Source organism: Magnolia sinica, chromosome 18 (genome assembly GCF_029962835.1).
Source record: "Magnolia sinica isolate HGM2019 chromosome 18, MsV1, whole genome shotgun sequence".
NCBI classification, from domain to species: domain Eukaryota; kingdom Viridiplantae; phylum Streptophyta; class Magnoliopsida; order Magnoliales; family Magnoliaceae; genus Magnolia; species Magnolia sinica.
In genome coordinates, this window is record NC_080590.1 from 56,322,231 (window position 1) to 56,335,188 (window position 12,958).

Sequence of the window (12,958 nt, forward strand, 5' to 3'; positions counted from 1 at the left end):
GGTTTAGCCTAGCATGGTCATGCTAAAACCAAGGAAAAACATAAAAATAAAAATAAAAACAAACTCTACTGTCTCTCTCTTATATGTGCAAGCCAACTTCTCAGCCGTGGAATGCCCCCCGTCTCTCTTTCTCTCTCCCTTTTATAGGCAGCCAAGAGTTGGTGGGGATGGAGCTTTTACGGAAGTCGGTCGAGCTTCCACACTCTTCTCTTGCGCAGGAAAAGTCTCGGACGCGCACCCTGTTTTTGTGCAGTGAAAGCCTTTGCACTCAACCCGCGTTCGGCGCTTAGAAGAACCCCAATGGCAGATCTGAGCCGTTCAGTCTTCTTGGCCCTGGTCGGCCACACCTTGAGAATGTTTTTGACTGTCCAGATGGTCAGATGGGTCATCACAGTGGGTCACAACATCATGTTACGGCCGGCTTTCACGGACGCTGTCATTACGCAGCTCGTCTTGCGCTAGTGCTTGGTGGGGCCCCTGATCATAATTATTTGAGAAATCCAGCCCGTCCATTAGTTTAGTCACGAAAAATAGGTCGGACATGACCATTTTTGGATCAGCTTCTTGGTGGCCCCTGAATGATTTCATTCCACTGTCTGTCTGCCATTTGGACAGTTAAAAACTAGTCACGCTGTCTTCTGGAAGTCCGTCACCTAGGCGATGGTCACGCCTACAGTCTTGAGTGAATGAACGGTGTGGATCATCTAAATACATGATGATGATGGCCCACTGCTACATCTCGTAGACGGCTGTGCGTGAACGAAAACAGAGAAACTCTGTCTCTGTCTAGGAAAGTCGGTCAAACCGACTCTGACCGTGCGAGCAGGTCCATCGCACGTTGAGTGCACTTGTGCACTATACACTGGCACAACTAGTTGGGTCCACATGTAGTGTTTATCAGAAATCTTCTCCATCCAATTGTCTTGTCTTGTCATATGATGGGTTGAGAACAAATTTGAAGCATATCCAATTCTCAGGTGGGCCCTAAATCAAAGTTTCATAGGCTGATCTGTCCGTTGGGCTACTCTACCAAGATCTAATGGCTTATTTTTTACGTGTACGGTTAATTTATGGTCCCCAGGCCATGTATGAATTTTCAAGCCGAACGGATGGTGAGAACCTTGTGATCTTGCATTCTGGACCAATTTCGAGCCAATTGAGCTTCAGTTTCTCGATTTTCTCGGATCTCTGGCGTGTAAATCCGTCAACCTTGGTCCCCTAGATTCTGTCCCTTGACTTGGTGAATTTTGAGCATTAATTCCATGCTTTTAGCACCCCATTTCAATCCAAGCTTGTAAATCCACCTTGCAACATAAACACGATTAAAACAGGCTGTTAAGCATTATCATGTACACAAAATCATGTGATAATTGGGGTCTAATATGTGATATTTGACCCTCAACATGGAGATGAGAGATTAGGGGTAGGAAGGTGGACCACACTTGGCTCTCTTTCTCCCTTGGAATACTTGGATGTTGGCTCTTTCTTGGTGCTTGGGGAATAGGTGGAGAATGAGAGAGAGAGAGAGAGGGGATGTAAGGAGAGAGGGATGCATGTGATGGGTGAGTGATTGGTGTGAGTAATGGGTATACTTGACTTGAGAGGTTTGGATTGTGTTGACTTTGGGGAAGAGAGAGGTATAGGTGAGTGATGGGTTGTACTTTGATTGATTGATGTGGAAGGTGATTCTCTCGGGATTTGCAACATGCGGCATTTCCTCGAAATATACACGAGGTAACAACTCCTGGCCTGAGGCGACGACGCTGTCGCTAGTGTACAAGTCTCGGGTCGAGTCGACTCAAATCTACGGGGCACGACTTCGGGTCATGCGCAAACGCCAATTATAGGTCATGGGTCGTCAAAATTCGACAAGGAGGATCGCGAAAGTCTAAGGAACGGTATGATTTAGGATATGGGCCTTACAATCCTTAAGCAAGATGTGTGACAAAAATACAAGGACCCCGGTAGTCCAACCTAAAGGGAATTGACAATTTGATTTGTACTCACTGCATTTATTTGGAAGATAATGTGTAAACCTCCTGATAACTACAACACCGCTTAAATCCAAATATGAAGGAAGTGGTTAAGGCTAAGTACTCAAGTTGTTGGATGTGGGTATCATATACCCTATATCTGATAGTCAATGGGTGAGTCCAACACAGGTGGTTCCTAAGAAGTCTACAATCACCATCACAGCCAATGCTGATAATGAACTTGTGCCAACTAGAGTCACTAGTGGTTGGAGGATGTGCATTAACTACCGTCACTAGGAAAGACCACTTTCCTTTACATTTCATTGATTAAATTTTAGAAAGGTTAGTGGGTCATTCTTACTACTGCTTCTTGGAAGGATATTTGGACTACAATTAGATCGAGATAGCCCTTAAAAATCAAGAGAAAACAACATTTACATGTCCCTTTGGCACTTTCGCTTACCGAAGGATGTCATTCGGATTATCTAATGCCCCCGCCACATTTCAACGATGCATGTTAAGCATATTTTTCGTTATGGTGGGGCAATATCTAAAGGTCTTTATGGATGACTTTTCTATCTTCGGTCCATCCTTCAGCGAATGCCTTGAGCATCTTAAACTTGTGCTGAAGAGATATGAAGAAAAAAAATCTCATGCTGAATTAGGAAAAATGTTATTTCATGGTTCCCAATGGATAGTTCTTAGACACATAATATCGTTCAAGGGAATCAAGTAGATAAGGCCAAAATAGACTTGATTTTTAACCTACCTCTACCCAAAAGCATACGTGACATGCGATCCTTTCTAGGACACGCTAATTTTTATATAAGATTTATAAAGTACTTTAGTCATCTTTTTCATCCTTTATGTAATCTTCTCCAAAAGGACACCCATTAAAGTGGAGTAAACAGTGTGAGAAAGCTTTCTCTAAGCTCAAGAGCATGTTGACTACCGCTCTTATTATGCAACAACCCAATTGGAGTACTCCTTTTCATATAATGTGCGATGCTAGCGACTATGCTATTGGGGCGGTATTGGGTCAGAGAAAGGAGAAGAAACCCTATGTAATCTACTACACAAGTAGAACTCTAAATTATGCCCAAGTTAACTTCTCTACTATAGAAAGGGAACTCTTAATCGTAGTGTTTGCTTTTGATAAATTTAGGTCTTACTTGATCGGATCCAAGATCATCATATATAATGATCATGCGGCACTGAAATACCTTCTTTCTAAGAAGGATACCAAGCCTCGGTTTATACGATGGATCCTCCTACTCCAAGAATTCGACATTGAAATACATGATAGGAAAGGAGTAAAGAATGTAGTGGTTGACCCTCTCTCACACCTTATTTTATCAGATTCCCTTGAGCCAGTACCAATCAATGACATATTCCCTAATGATCAACTCTTTAAGCACTCCCAACTACCTTGGTTTGCTGATATCGCCAATTATCTTGATACAGGTTTCATGCCAACACATTGGATTGCGCAAGATAAGAAGAAATTCTACACTGAGGTGTACAAGTTTATCTGGGAAAATTCGTATCTATTCAAATATTGCCTTGATCAAATCATAAGGAGATGTGTGCCCAACAACGAACATCAAAGTGTAATCTCCTTCCATCGCTCACAAGCCTGTGGTGGCCACTTCTCTACCAAAAAGACCATGGCCAAAATTTTACTATGTGGCTTTCACTAACCCATTATGTTTAGAAACACTCATGAGTTTTACAAAGCTTGTGAGTCTTGTTAAAAGTAGGGAAGATTGTCCCGTCGAAACATGATGCCAATGAGACCCATTCTGATTATTGAAGCATTTGATTGCTGGGGCATTGATTTCATGGGATCATTCCCCCAATCATTCGAAAATTTTTACATTTTGCTAGCAATTGACTATATTACTAAATGGGTCGAAGTGATCCCATGCCAAAATAATGACCATCACAGAGTCATTAAGTTTTTAAAGGAAAATATCCTTTCGCGATTCGAAACGCCTTAAGTTATTATCAGTGATGGAGGGTCACACTTTTGTAATAAGTCATTCGAGACTTTAATGAAAAAATATGGCATAACACACAAAGTGAGTACCCCCTATCACCCACAAACAAGCGATCAGGCTGAGATTTCTAACAAGAAAATTAAGAAAATTTTGGAGAAAACGGTGAACCCCGATCGTAAAGATTGATTAATTCAACTAACTGATGCATTATAGGCTTATCGTACAATGTATAAGACCCTTATTGGAATGTCTCCCTTTAGGCCCGTCTATGAGAAGCCTTGTCATTTGCTTATGGATCTAGAACATAGGGCCTAATGGGCAATCAAAATCTAAACTTTAATTTGGACAATGCTAGCTCACTGCGCAAACTTCAATTAAATGAACTTAAAGAGATTCGAAACGATGCATATGAGAATTTGAGAATTTACAATGACAGGATGAAGATGTTCCATGACTGGAACACTCTTCGTAAATCATTCACGTCAAATCAAAAAAATCCTATTGTATAATTCTTGACTTCACCCTTTTCTGGGTAAGCTTATATCTTGTTGGACCAGCCCCTTCATTGTTAAAATGGTTTATCCTAATGGGGCTGTCGATGTTGAGAGTCTAATGAATGGTAATGTTTTAAAAGTGAACGGTTATCGTCTCAAGCCATTCGTTGAGAAATTTGATTCAGATGATATGTCCATTCCTCTGATTGCCCTGTGTATCAGGATTGACCTCCTAGTCTGCTGGAGGTATAGTTAGGTTTACTTCTTTCTTTGGACTTAGGACAAGGATAGTTTGTTTTATTTTGTTTTTAGTTTCATGCTAGTCCCTTTGAATGGTGAAGACTTTGAAACTATTTAAATTCTACTTCTTCAGGTACTATCCTTCTTACTCGCTCCCCTTTTGTTTTCATTGTCTCATGTTGCAATGATTGATCATATCTTTTACATTGAGGACAATGTAGATTTTAGGTTGGGGATGCGATTAGGTAGTCTAATCTCATATGTGTTTTTCCTAGTTATTGAGCAAAAATCGGTGGAATTTTTCAAAAATTTTCATTTCAAAACTCTTTTTGCAATTGATATTTTGTGTAGTTGAGTATGTTTTGAGCATTATGATAAGATGAAGAATTGAATTTTTGAAATTTAGAACTTGATTAACTGAGTAAACCATTAGATAAGTTCTCCTAATGAATTAATTAATAGAAAGTTTGAACATCAATTGAGTCTAGCTTACAACTTTATACTTGACTCATTTTTCTATGAAAATAACTTGAATTTTTTATTTTAGCACGTGTATTACTAAAAAGTGTTAGAAGCCTAGTCTAGAGATCCTCATCTTCCTTGTAAACAATGAAAACGAAGAAACAACCAGTTAGAAAATAGTGAATTCGACAAAAGGCTATCTAGTACATATGATTCAGAGAAATATCAATGAAAAGAAGAAAAAGATTGGAATAATATGAAAGTTGTCAATACAAAATCGAAACGTTGGAAAATAAGTATATAAAAAAAAAGAATAAAAAAAGACAGATTTAGAATCAGTAACTTGTGTTAATCTTCCACCTTGAAGTGATGAACATGGCTGACGTTATAAAACAAAAGTTATCTTCCATGGAAACATGAGTCAGGATCATTGAACACAATAAAAACTTGATATTTGAATCCATTCTATTTGTTAGTTAATGAAGGAGGACTTAGTTCATTTATTTACTCATGAGATTAGGTTTTTAATTATCAAAGTTTAATTATTTCATCTTTGAATTCTACTCATCAATGCATGATTGCACAAAAGGTTGTTTTTCTAAGAAAGATTTGAAATTAGAAGGCTTGACAGATTGTTTCACGCATGTTTTGCTCAGGACTAGCAAAATGTTGGTTGGGGGTGTGTTGAGTGTGAAATATTGCATATTCCCCCTATTTATTCCTTGGTTTTATGAACATGATGCTGCTTAATTGATCTATTTCTACAATTTTTTTCTATTACAAGGTGATTCTAAGAGATTAAGGTGAAAAGGATGCTAAACGCATGGATTTGACGCTCAAGAATGACCAAAGTGAGGAGTGGATCTTTAGAGGTCAAGATTGAAGAATTCAAGAGTCGAAGATCCAAGAAAACCAAGTGAAAAAGGAAGAAAATCAAGATTGCAAAGTGCAAAAAACTGGAACTGCTGAACTTGATAATTCGATGACATCGAACACAGCTTCGATGTCATCAAAATCAGTGTTTAATGCCATCGAAGGAGCCTTGATCCCATCAGAGAAATTTAAGAAAATAAAGTTTGCTTGCTGGACAATTGGGTGCAATTCTCGATCCCATCGAAGACCCCTTTGATCTCTTCAAAGACACGCTCAATGCCATTGAAGCCATTTCGATGACATCAAAATTATCATGAATTTTTGGACAAACAAGCTGGACAGTTTAGGTTGTTTTTCGATCCCATTGAGGAAGTCTTTGATGACATCGAAGCCAGTTTGATGCCATCGAAGGTCGGGTAATTTCATTGAAGGACTTACACAGACGGTTTTGATAGTTTTCGAATTCGAATCAAACATGGAGATTGGACTTTGATGCCATCGAAGTCTCATCGAAGCTACATAACCTGCGTAAATTGAAGTCAATTTTGAAGTCGGTCATAACAAAGCCTATATAAAGTGGATTTCTGAATTATTCTAAGCATAAATTAGGGTTGGAAGAGTAGAGCAAAGGATGGTGCTGCCTCTAAGGAGTTCTTCTTCCTTTTCTAGTTAGTTTTTATATTTTTCTTTAAAAGTTTTAGCTTAATTATGTCTATGGTTAACTAATCTCTTGGCTAGATCTAAGAGGTGAAGCTTGTAGTTTATTTTACTTTGATTCAAGTTTATATTGAATTTCCATTGATTTTTAATTTGAATGAAGGAATATTTTTAGTTTACTGTGATCTATTGTCGACTTTAATCACAATAGATGTTTGGGAAGCTTTTGATATCTTCTTTCCAGTTTTGCAATTGTGTAATCTGTAAAGTTCTGTGATCTTCCATTGTCTCCTGGGCATGTTAGATGCTTGGAATTCCCTGCGATTATCACATTGATGCCTCATGAGTGAACTAATATAATGAATGTTCAGCTTCAGTTTTACTGAATTCCATGATGTTTCAACGCTCTATCATCCACCTGGATAGGATAGGACTTCAATTCTGATTATATTCTTTATTGAATCAAATAAGGTAGCATTAAGATAGCTACAGGTGGACCCTTGACACTCTAGTTTTTATTACTTTAATAGATTTAATTCACAGCAATCTCTCTAAATTTCCAGCTTTTAGATTCTAGTTATAGTTATAGTTTATTTCAGAGTACATACATAGTAAGTCCCTGTGGATTCGACCTAGGTCTCACTGATATTATTACTACAACGTAGCCCTGCAATTGGGGTTGTGAACAGAATACCCCATGCTGGTGGCTGATCAGCTCATTGATCGGGCTGTTGGACATGGAATTGTGTCCTTTATGAATGGGCATTCCATGTATAATCAGATCTACATTGCGTTAGACGATGTGCCCAAAACGGCATTCAGGTGTCCTGATCCATTTGAAACCTAGTGTTGGGTAGTGATTCCTTTTGGACTTAAAAATGTGGCGGCAACATATCAAAGAGCAATGAATGCCATCTTCCATGACATGATCGGCCGTTTCATGGAAGTTTATGCGGACGATGTAGTGGTTAAATCAGCCAATGTGGAAGGACACCTTGCCCACTTGCGTAAGTCTTTTGAATGAATGAGGCTCCATAAATTGAGAATGAACCACTTGAAATGTGCTTTCGGGGTCTTGGCCAGTAATTTCTAAGATTCCTCGTACACCAAAGAGGGATCAAAATTATCAGAATAAGGCTCGGGTCGTAATCAATGCCCAACCATCGAAAAATAAACTGGTGCTGCAAAGGTTCTTAGGCCAAGTTAATTTTATAAGGAGATTTATATTTAATTATGTAAGTAAAACTAACATCTTTTCTCCACTGATAAAATTGAAGCAGGGATCCGAATTTGTTTGGGAAGTAGAGCACCAGCTGAATTTTGACAAAATCAAAGAGTATTTGATGAAGTCGCCCATGTTGATGCCACGGGTCAAAGGTCGATCGCTCAAGCTATACGTTATAGCCTCAACAGAATCGGTAAGAGCTCTTTTAATACAAGATGATGATATGCGAAAGGAACATGCGATCTACTTTGAGCAGAACATTGCTTGATGCCGAGAGACGGTATTCCGCTATGGAAAAACTATGTTTGTCATTGTATTTTACAACCACTAAGTTAAGGCATTACTTATTGGTTGAAAGAATTAATATAATAGTGGTGAACGATTTGGTAAAATATATGTTGAATCAGCAGATTTTGAATGGCCGAATTGGTAAATGGGTGTTTGCTTTATCTGAGTTTAATCTTCATTACATTCCACAAAAGGTAGTGAAGGGTCAAGCCATAACTCATTTTCTAGTCGATCATCCTTCTAATCTTGATAAACAAATTCCCCTAGCATCTTGGATTTGTATTGTGTACAATTAACACCATGGAAGCTAATATTCGATGGATCAAGGACACATGATGCATCTAGGGTTGGGTTGATCTTGATCACTCATAACGGGAACTGGCAAGAACTTACGTTCCAACTAGAGTTTAGTTGTACAAACAACTAGGCTGAATATGAGGTTATGATAATTGGCCTTGAGTTGTGATTAGAATTATGCACAAGGACTATGACTGTTATAGGGGATTCACAGTTAGTGATAAATAAGATGGCAGGATTGTTCAAATTTACTAGTCCAACTTTGTTGCCATATTACACCCTAGCAACCTAGATGCTCGACTTATTTAAAGAGGTTGAATTGATGTATGTTACTAGAGAACACAATGTGGATGCTAATGAGATAGCACAGCTTGTTGCAAGGATTGATGTACTAAGGGGTTACGATCAAGGTCCAAAGAAGATCCTTGCCCTTTGTCTTCAAGAGAGGGAATGTCATGAAAGTATGATAGATAGAGGTAGGAGAGGAAGAAGATTGGAGAGATCATCTCATGAGTTATTTACAAAGTTCGTGTACTAAGACCGATAGAAATATACAGAGGTTAGTCACTAATTATGTCATGATCGATGGCGAATTGTATCGTAAATGGGCCGATGGAGTCTTACTCCGATGCTTGTCAAAAAAAGAAGCCATGTTAGCCATGGAGAAGGTCCACGAAGGGATATGTGGGGTCCACTAGGCTGGAAGAAAGATGAGACTCACACTTAGATGTTACAGATACTTTTAGCCAATAATGATGACTGATTGCATCTAGTATGCTAAGGGCTACATGGCTTGCAAAAGGAATGGGCCAATCTAGTATGTACCCACAATCGAGATACATTCCACAATAAAACCATGGCCGTTCTGAGGATGGGCGATCAACTTGATCGGTTACATACACCCCGCCTTCGACGCGCATGGATTCGTTTATCATTGTAACAACCAATTACTTCACTAAGTGGGTAGAAGCGAAGCACACGAACGGAGTCGACCACCGAGAGATGATCAAATTTATTGAGAATAACATCATCCACCGATTTGGGATCCCATATTCCATTACCATGGGCTAAGGTGCAACATTTTTGGCTAAGGAAGTATGGGCGATGGCCAATAAATATGGAAAAAAAATCCTACATTGAACGCCATACTATTCTCAGGCTAATCCCCATGATGAGGCCAATAACAAGGTGATTAAAAATATTTTGAGAAAGATGATTGAAGAAAACTCTTAAGAGTATCATACCAAGTTGTCAGAGGCTCTTTAGGCCTATATAAATTCACCTCGTACCAGTATTGGGGTGAGCCCGTTCGCATTGATTTATGGGCATGATGCAGTCGTGTCTCTGGAGGTCACCGTACCATCACTTCAGATTGCTTATCAGGCTAGGTTGACCCCTCTAGAATTCACAGAGGCAATTTTGGTCGAGCTTAAGGGGTTGGACAAAGTACAAATGATGGCCCTAGACTCGATCGTTGCCCACAAGGCGATCGTGGTGTGAGCATACAAAAAAAAGGTGAAGAGAGTCTTTTGGGTACGGAGATACGGTCTGGAAAATGATATTACCGATCAGTCATAAGGATCGATCCCTTAGCAAGAAATGGTCACCCACATGGGAGGGACTGTATCTTATCATCCAGATCCTTAAAGGGGAGCCTATGTCCTTAGGGATATGAATGGAAGAGTCGTAATGTAGCATCCCGAATTCATGTAGCCAATTATGCGCACACCTAAACATATACATCTACCTTAATAAGAATATAGTAAAATATTAAATGTAATGGATCAATGTAAATGGAATAAATAAATAAATTTCGGGTACGAAATTTTGTTAAGGGGGGTAGATTGTGACACCCCAAACTTTTCAATACCTGAGTATTAAAAGTTCTCGAGTGTTACCATGAAATTTAACTTAATATGTATATTTTTACGATACCAATCTAGCTATCCCGACCTTACATCTATTCTCTAACATGAATCTGACCATTGAGAACAGTCCCCACCCACAAATCAAGTCATCTGATCGTTGATCACGTAGTTTGATACAATACATTCCCCTAACTAAATCAATGACTAACCCTTCATCCATAATGATCATTAAGCGTGGACCGCTAATCAAGATTAAGTTCGTTTCAACACTCGCTAAGAGAATTTATAAGATAAGCTTATCTAAGGCTAGGATCTGCTTCATATTTGGACTCATGGACCAACATGACCTGACTAGACTAATGAGTGGAATGGATTTCCTGAAAATTCATCATAGTGGACCCCACTTAATCCGTACAACGGAATTAGAAGGTGTACATATCACACGAGAAACTGGTTACGTAAGTAGTTTCTTACGAAATTATCCTTAGAATTAGACCGATAGACATGATTATCGTGCGGAAGTTACACCTTCTAATTCGGTTGTACGGATTAAGTGGGGTCCACTATGATGAATTTTTGGGAAATCAATTCCACTTATTAGTCTAGTCGGGTCATGTTGGCCCATGAGTCCAAATATGATGCAGATCCTAGCCTTCAATAAGCTTATCTTATAAATTCTCCTAGCGGGTGTTGAAACGAACTTAATCTTGATTAGCAGTCCAAGCTTAATGATCAAGGCCCAATTTTGAAAAAAATGTGTAGTCAGGATAGGCAAATGGTTGGACAGAATTTGGTGGTTGATCAATGGTGAAAAAGGCCTAGATCTGAAATATCACCTTCTGTATCAAAAGGAAGGAGTTGGCTTCCGCGTTCAATAGTGTATGATATAAATCGGGGTCTAAATTTTGTATAAACTCGTAGTCATGTGAGGCTAAGGTATGGTCCAAGTTTGAGTTTCAATGGACGACAGGAAGAGGTTAAATCTAAAGTTCCAGATTTATAAGGAGTTGATAAGCCTTAAAAGGATAACTTGGCGGCTAAGTAAAAACTACCAAAGTGAGGTCTTTATATTTTATACCTGGTCCATATGATAGCCAATTCAAGTCATTCATATAGAGAAAAACATTCAACTACGACTACCCACGAGGTTTCTTCATGCGATGGACACCAAAATCAATAGATACGGTTTGATTTATCAATTGATTCACTTATATGATGATCTAATGGCTGAAAATTGACATGTATAGTTAATTTATGATAATTAGGCCTGGTATAAAATTTCACATTAAACAGATCATGGGAACCATCTAAAATTCAGGGGTCTAGGTTAATAGCATTTTCATAATTATTGTTGATCTAAGAGTTTGGTGAGATCTAATGGTTCTACATGGTTGTAGACACGTTTCTAAGTAATTCTTACAAAAGAACTTATGTCTAAATCATTATGTATGAAGAATTATTCATTGATTTAGTTAGAGAAATGTACATGTATCAAACTACGTGATCAATGGTCAGATGACTTGATTTGTGGGTGGGGACTGTTCTCAATGGTTAGATTCATGATGGAGAATAGATGTAAGGTCAGGATAGCTCAATTAGTATTGTAAAAATGTACCTATTAAGTTAAATTTCATGGTAACACTTGAGAACTTTTAATACTCAGGTATTGAAAAGTTCGGGGTGTTACACGCAAGTTCTCCTATAAACGGTCGATTCTTAAAACCCTGCTTCCCTTGACTGTGGGAAGTCTTCAAAAGACATATTAAAGGGAATTAATAAGAAAAGGAGTAAGAAAAAATATTTCATTTAATAACGACATTAGAATAGAGGTCGGTCGATCACAAAAAAAAAGGTTTAGTTGGCCGAGCTATAAGTGGACCGATTTGAGCTCTTCAAATATCTTGAAGGTCGACACCTTGGCCTTCGCCTTCACCACCATCCTACGTCTCTCCCTCTATGATGGTTGCTAGGCTGTGAGCTGATTGGAGAGGCGAGTGATTGCCTTGAGACGTTGATCGATGATTACGCACTCTAAATCGACTGACTTTAATTCAGCCTTGCTGGACTCCATGCGTGCCCGATAGAGTCTTATTTGGGACTCAGTGAAGACAATCAGGTCCTCATTTTCTCGACCGATCACAGTCTGGGTAGAGTCGCTGGGCCTCGAGGAGGTCAGTGAAGAGGTTGCCAAGTATAACCTCCATGGACCGTAACATCTCCTTATTGAAGCGATGTTCACGTGTTCAGTGCAGTTGGTTTTTTCAAGTCGCTTTATAACGGGTCGAGAGAGTTTCAGACTCAGCACGAAGGGTTGATACCTACATAAGTGGAGCAGCGCATCATTCAAGCTCCCGGTCGGCCATAGAGTATGCAACTCTAAGTTGTTGAAGTTTTGAGGTGATTTTTAGAATCTCTAATAGAGGCCTATCATTCTCGGATGATCCAGCGGCGTCCCTAAGGAAGGGATATGGATAGTGCATAAAGGAGGAACGTGAGAAAGAATTGATCCCCTCTACAAAGATTTCTTTCCTGCGAGGAAGGATCCATGGTTTCCAAGAGGTGTCACTGTTAGGGCTTCTCG